At 38.0% G+C, this 6,398-nt stretch overlaps 1 long non-coding RNA gene across 1 annotated transcript in view; it reads right to left on the bottom strand.

Annotated features, from left to right (window-relative positions):
• The window catches only part of LOC128248661 (uncharacterized), a 75,593-nt gene that overhangs the window by 13,677 nt on the left and 55,518 nt on the right, over positions 1 to 6,398 (bottom strand). Inside the window, exon 2 of the long non-coding RNA XR_008264818.1 lies at positions 6,037 to 6,123. This is a non-coding gene — a long non-coding RNA (uncharacterized LOC128248661). The remainder of the gene's footprint in view (positions 1 to 6,036; positions 6,124 to 6,398) is intronic.

Genomic DNA, 6,398 nt, shown 5'->3' with positions numbered 1-6,398 from the left:
AAACACCTAAAGCTTCACGAGGCTCCGGCAGGGGATGGCGGTGAACCTTGCTGTACTCTTCCACCACAAATTTCTCTCACTCTTACTTCCTGTTTCTGTTATGCCTGTAATTCAATGGGTCAGCTTTTTCATACTCTGTGACACGCTGAATATCCCCGAGAACTACGTTAAGGGTACACGTGTCTGTGGAGTGCTCAGCCACTTGCACGTTAGTTTCACGAACAGGTTGTTCCATTGATCGGATCAACTGGAACCCTCGACGTCGTAATCGACGGAGTGCCAACAACGTTAAAACGGGTGATAGATTGTTTATGAAGTAGCTCGAAATGGTAGATATAGAAGTCAAATTTCCTCTAAAAACGTATTATTATCTTAAATAAAGGAGAGAAATATTGAAGAAGCATTACTACAAATAGATGGCAATTACAGCTGGAATACTTTTTGCCGTATCTCTGCTTGAATATGGCTGACACAGATCTAAACAACTGGTCAAGTATGGGATATGCAACGTTGCAGGCCGTCGCTGCAACCACTTTTTGTTGGTATTTGCTGGGGTTGTCCCGGGCAGCCCTTCGAGCAGTGTTCCAGTCAGTCCTCCATCCCTGCGAGATCCTTCTTCTTTATTCACCGTGGCCATGTAGCATGTGGCCGACCAACACGAGCCGTCAACGCAGCCGAATCCCCCAGAGAAGAGAACACGATAATTCATATATATTTTGAATTATTTAGTATTCCTATATAAATCTACAGAATGAGAGAATAATGGTATAGAATTAACTTGTGATACGTCTTATATAAAAAAAAAAACATCTGGACGATCACATATAACATGTCTTCTGCTCCAGAACCTTCGTTTTGAGTATTGTATCCTACTTCAGGCGGTGTAAAGCGAAAGAAGCTATAATATTCTCCAGTCCATGTCTAACTTAACAACAATAACTTGTGAGGTCTTTTAAACTATATTTTCGAACAACATGATCTATGTGATTACGAAAGTGTTGCGGTCCGAATATGAGTCGTATGGCATAGAGGCCCAGTCTTAGGTAAGTTTTGAGCTTGATGAATCGTTGGTGGAATATATTTCCACTTGTACAACTAATGTAGCTCTCACGGTAGTTTTGGTAAGAATAAAGTCTGAGTGTTTTGAGGCAATTTCAGTTATTAGGGGTTTTTTATGCCACTTATTTATTTTTTACTGATTGACCTCTTTTTGTACAACAAATTTCTTTATATTTTTTTAGATTTTCTTCCCACTTTACGTTCTGAGTTCAACTTCCACCGACGTCGACTTTATCTGTCATCTTCTCGGGGTCGATAAAATTAGTACCAGTTGAGTACTGGAGTCGGTGTCATCGACTAACAACCTCCCTCGAAAATGCTAGCCTTGAGTCAAAATTTGAAGCAAAAATTTTGTTTAGTTATGGGGAGACCTCAGCAAGCAACAACATTCATGGTAAATGGCGCCAACGTAGAGAAAACATGAATGATGTTGTCAGGTTCTCACGAGTATAAAATTCTAAGAATCCTTGAACACATCCTGCGGCTCATACTGATTATATTATTAAGCGTATGATCCTGCTTAAGCTGTTACCAACAGTTACACAACTTGGTCTCTAATACTATTTGACGCCATGGAATACTCTCAGCCACTTTTCAAAGTAAATGGCTGAAATGTTTTCCTAGTTCAGCAGCATTTTTTTCGCCCATTGGCGTTCTGGGGCTTAGAATTATTTTTGATGTCATCTATGTAAATGAATGAAGAGGTGTGGGCCCAAGTGAGTATTATATGTTAGCAAAGCACTTCAGTAAGTAGGAATTGCTAAGATAGGTTTTGCTTAGAAGGCTAAAACGGCGTTCAGCAAACTAAACCTCACTGCTGTTGCCACTCCGTCGATTACGACGACGAGGGTTCCAGTTGATCCAATCAACGGAACAGCCTGCCCGTGAAATTAACGTACAAGTGGCTGAGCACTCCACAGACACGTGTACCCTTAACGTAGTTCTCGGGGGAGATTCAGCGTAACACAGAGTGTGAGAAGGCTGGCCCTTTGAAATACAGGTACAACAGATACAGGAAGATAAAGTGAGAGAAAGTTGTGGTGAAAGAGTACAGCAGACTTCGCCACCACCCCCTGCCGGAGCCTTGTGGAGCTTTAGGTGATTTCGCTGAATAAACACTCACAACGCCCGATCTGGGGATCGAAACTGCGATCCTACGACCACGAGTCCTCTGCCCAGACCACTTAGCCATTGCACCTCCACCAAACCTCGCTATAAGAAATCTTATATATCTGAAACATGAGGCAAAGTTATGGTGACGGGTGAACTTTGTGCTACTACGGTAGAGAGCAGTCTTTGCACGTTTGACTTTATTGTGAAGAATGTAAATGTCTCCTACAAGAACTCCGGACCGACTAATAACTTGTCAGTGAAACTGATACACGGAAACTGTGTGGAATCCTGTCGCGTGTGTGTATTTGTATGTGCGTGCGTGTGTGTGTTTGTGTGTGTATTTATGAACCTATGTATGTATATATGTATGTGTATGTATGTCTTTGTGTCTATGTTTGTTCAAACCCCAGCGTTTGGCAATCGATGTTGTCTTGTTTATGTCCCAGTAACCTAAAGTACTAGGGCCGATTTGTTCGATCCCACCCCCGCAAGGCGGTGCCACAATATAGCCGTAGTCAAATTACTCAAACGATCAAAAGAAATAAAAGAAAACTAAAACAACAATTAAGAGTTTCATGAATCTTAGTATTCAGCATGTGTAAGCAATACTAAAATTCTCGGCTGCAACGTTAAATGTTACTTCCTTTTCACTTTTGTATCGGAAAGCGAAGTCGTATGGGGACTTCCGGCAACAATTTTTCCTTCTTTCTGCTATTTTGGGGAGATGGTTAACTTTTTTCTCATGCCAAAACAGACGAAGGCAGTTCGAGTTTCGAAGTTGTTTTGTTTGAAGTAATTCTTTCTGAGAGAATACACAAGAAATATTTCTTTATTTGTAACTCAATATCAAATATGGCGTAGGAAGAATAATGATTTATTTGTGGAAGAAATAAAAAGGAGAAAGTTTCTAGTCCAAATTGCTTTTAATGACCGAACGGCTTCTGTGTGTGTTTTTGAGAGAGAGACAGAGTGTGTGTATGTGTATGTGTGTGTGTGTGTGTGTGTGTGTGTGTGTGTGTGTGTGTGTGTGTGTGTGTGTGTGTGTGTAAATAAACGTGAATATTTGGGTTTCATCATCAAGAAATTTGTAGTTAAACTAATGGAGTCTGACTTTGACATATATTCCTGAAATTTCCAACGATTCAAAACTATGCGTGCAAAGTATTCCGTCAATTGAATACTTCTGGTTTGTGCTGCTGACCGGCAGAGTATGTTCATGTATTTAAATGCTTTCAGCAATAACGAACACTCCATCCAAACAGTTCCAGGAAAGCTTTAAAATGCTGCACTAGCATTCAACTCAGAGTGCACGCTTACTTAACAGAAACAGTGATTACGTAATATCTCTTCTTTTGTCGTACATTAACTCACTCTCACTCTCTCTCTCTCTCTCTCTCTCTCTCTCTCCCTCTCTCTCTCTCACACACACACACACACACACACACACATATATATATATATATATATATATATATATATATATATATGTGTGTGTGTGTGTGTGTGTGTGTGTGTGTGTGTACGTATTAGCACAGACGTGGCTGAGTGGGGAAAAAGCTTGCTTTATAGTTTATGTAGTCTTGTTCGATAAATACACGTAATACAAAGTAATAACAGTACGAGATAAATAATAATAATAACGAAAACAGACAAAATAATAAATGAAATTAATAAAAGAAAAGATTTTAACATCGCCTTTCAAACATCGCTCTCCATCTCGCTCTCTTCCCCTCTCTCTTTCTTTCTTTCTTTCTTTCTTTCTCTTTCTCCTTGTTAAACGAATGAGACAGACATGAAAATAAGACAGAATTTGTTACATGATAAATAACATAAAAGATTTCTAAAATGTGAGAATGATTAATTATATTTTAAAAGTAAAATTAAGAACTTGAATAATAAAACAATTATAAAGAAACAATTTTAAAATCACTCCGTTTCTCACTTGAGTTTGGCAAAGTGAAAGCCAGCAGGGTGGGGAAGGAAGTCATCTCTGAGCTATCTTCTGCAGGAGTATCATTAGAATCTTCAGTTTTTGCCAGAAGCATTTTAAATACATACAGATGGTTACATCAAGACATGCTCTACAAGTCATCAGCTCAAGACAATTATTCAATTGAAATAAATAAAACGTTCTTGAACTTTCAGAGTGGTTTTCCACGGCCTATTCTTCTGTCAGTTCAAAAGTATTGCAAGATTATGTCATAAAACTACCTAACCCTTGACTTAAGATCCTCTAAGAAAATATGATATATTTTCACCCTGTATTGAACTAACGGCACAAACAAAACTTTCTTCAATTATTCTACTGATTGGATTCTTTCTTTTTTTTTTTCGTCCTTCTTCTCAGAATCCAGACCTTGCTGCAAGAATTCCGTCTCTTCCAGATGAATCTCCTTCATCGATATAATAGTCCTTTTCTCATCTCACTGAAATCATTCATGCCCCTTTCTTTCACCTCCAGTCCAAGTTAATTGGCCAAATGCATAATTTCTTTTATTACAGGCTCTATCTCAAACATCCAGAAGTTTCTTGAAGACTAGAGAAGTCTCCAAGAAGAATTCAAGTCCTTAGAAGAAACTTTCCCCATGTTTTCACTATTAACAGATTTACAGTATCTGCAATTGTGGTGTATTTTTCTAAAACTCTTTTAATATCAAAACAAATTCTGAATAGATATGTTTTAGAAAGCTTTTTAAAATTTTCTAATACTTGCTGATTCTTCTACTGTAGCAGTGGGATAATGTTAGAAGGAAAGAGACTTTGATAAAGTCAAACTTCTGTGTTATTTGGTCCTTGAGTTTAAAAGAGCCTGCTAGAGCATTATTCATAATGAAAGGTCCGTGCACTGGGAGATCCTTTTGCGTGAGGAATATCAAGTACAGGAGGAGAGGAGCAAATACCTTGGTGAACCACGCTGTGAGTAAAAGCTTGATAACCCAGGCAATTGAGTTGAAAACATATTCAACACAAAATGAGTTCCTTGAGGTAGCCACATACAGAGAGGTGAAACATTTGTTGATGCATGTGTTATAGCAGAGATATGATACTGAGAAGCAGGAAATGGCTTTGATAAAAAAAATCAAACGTTTTTGGTATTTGGTCTATGAAATTAGGACGATCTACAGAAGCATTGTCCATAACAAGGAGAGCATTGGAAAACCCTTTCCCTTGCGATAGATCACGTGCAGTGGGCGGGAGAAAACACATAAGAAAACACACAAGCTTTTGAGACGAGAGCGTATTTGACACTGAACGAGTTCTTGTAGTTCTTTGAAGGTCATGTGATACCAAGAATGTAACAACGATAGTGATTTTATCGGCAAATCCTTTGGGACTTGGCGCAAAGAAACGGTATCCTATCCTTCATCGGTTTATGCTCAGGCAATATTTTCTCCACCTCTGTAGGACCTTCTAGACATATTTATCAGTTTCATCGTAATTGAAAACCTGCAGAGCACAGAAATTATCTTTCTTCACCATCTCGTAAAATATTTTTCCACAGCGACGTTTTCTCAATTGATAGCTTTGCCGTATTCTACAAAACTCTGAATGATCCAACATTTCTTAAAGATTAAACCCACCCCTTACTAGATTTAATTGTCACTGGTCTTGCATCATTATCAAGAATGGTATCAGAAGCATCACTCTCGCGATGTACATAACGAGACTTGGCATTTTTTAAAAGGAAACCCTCACCCAATAAGTCACTGTCTAATTGTTTTACCTTCAGATTTTTCATCTATGTATGTGAGGCACCTGTATTATAAAACCAACATATATCTTTGCTTATCGATGCTACATAGGTTCGTCCTTTCTGTTCAAAATCATCTGTCCACTACGAATACTTCAGCTGATATTACTTACAATTTTAGAAATATTCTCTTTCTTTGTTTCTGCAGTAATTTTCTTTGCTACACGCTGTGTTTTCGACATGGTGAATACTGTAATAAACTAAACAGACATCAGGACATTAATTTTTTATTTTAAAAAATATAACTTTCTTTGAAATAATTCAATTAATTCTACTTTAAATAATACAACAAATCTAAAATATGCTGCAAATTCAGAGGAACATTTGCAGTAGACTCAGGGTTATTTGACTTATGTACAGAAACTATGAATTTCCTTTAGCGATTGCCAAGGTGGGATCTTTTCTTACATTCATTTTCATTCTTCATTTTTGTATGGGAATCGTTCATTGGTCTGATATGATATGCTGCCAATGT

The sequence above is a fragment of the Octopus bimaculoides genome, chromosome 9 (assembly GCF_001194135.2).
Source record: "Octopus bimaculoides isolate UCB-OBI-ISO-001 chromosome 9, ASM119413v2, whole genome shotgun sequence".
NCBI classification, from domain to species: domain Eukaryota; kingdom Metazoa; phylum Mollusca; class Cephalopoda; order Octopoda; family Octopodidae; genus Octopus; species Octopus bimaculoides.
Note: the sequence above shows the minus strand (reverse complement) of the source record. Positions and strands in the feature narration are given on the sequence as shown.